Here is a 1,056-nt window from a genome sequence, read left to right as displayed (position 1 = left end):
GACTGGTTACAGACTGGTTACAGACTGGTTACAGACTGGTTACAGACGACTGGAGACACCTGAGTCCAACATGCTCCTGTGGTTAGATTAGTTTAACGACAGTGAGGTGTTTTTAACGAGGTACAAATTTTCAGCGTCAGTATCTAAAAACTACTCGAGTAAACTCAAACTGCTCCATTTCATATAATCCAGAGTTTTAAGTTTGATTGTATATAATTTGTGTAAAAGTCTTAGTTTATTTGCTTCTTTTACCGTAAGACGTGACGTCTTCACATCCAGCTGATGATTTAAGCTGCAGTCTGGTCTGACTCAGCTTGGTTGTTGCAAAACTGGGTTTTCCTGGACTGATGGGAACAGGATCTCCCCCTCACCTTGTTTTTTTTTATTCCCCCCACTTGCTTCGTGATCCAAAGAGTTTAACAAAAGTAAAGGTCGGTTCTGAAGATTACAGATCCAATCCTGGGAGCTGGAGGGAAAGTCTTGGTCTGATTCCCTGTTATGTAACTGCAGCCTCTGAGATCATCCCATGCCCTCCTGGAGGCTCTGTTCGGAACCAGACTCCCTGTTTCAGGTCTAATCCGTGCAGGTCTAAGATGTGAAGCAGTTCTGACTGGATCTGAGTCACGTCCTGGATCACATCTGCCTGCCTTCCCAACATTTTATCTGCTCACAGTTACTGAATGGGGCTTTAAAAGATAGTGTTTGCATCACATGTGAGGAAAAAGAGTCAAATGTGACATGTGTGCTGCCAAACTGCGCACTGAGGGAGTGTCTCTCACACAATGTTGGCTAAAAACGTCCCTTTGTGCTCTTTATACTAGAAAACAACAGCGCTGCGTTCACTGACCTCACGTTTTAAACACGTTCCAAGTAAAACAAACAAAACCCTAATAAAGTCATTTACCTTTAAAACCAGCCGACGCTCCTCTCAGAGTAAAACCCAGGAAGGTTTCTATTTCTGTTGTAAAAACCCAGAAGAACCGAGCCGGGCTCCGGGGAGGGTAAACCTCTTACTGACGGGTTATTATTCTGTCTCTGGATCGCTCTGGACTGAAA

Source organism: Nematolebias whitei, chromosome 6 (genome assembly GCF_014905685.2).
Source record: "Nematolebias whitei isolate Nwh7 chromosome 6, NemWhi1, whole genome shotgun sequence".
NCBI classification, from domain to species: domain Eukaryota; kingdom Metazoa; phylum Chordata; class Actinopteri; order Cyprinodontiformes; family Rivulidae; genus Nematolebias; species Nematolebias whitei.
The sequence above is the reverse complement of the archived record's forward strand: the minus strand, read 5'-3'. Positions refer to the sequence as shown.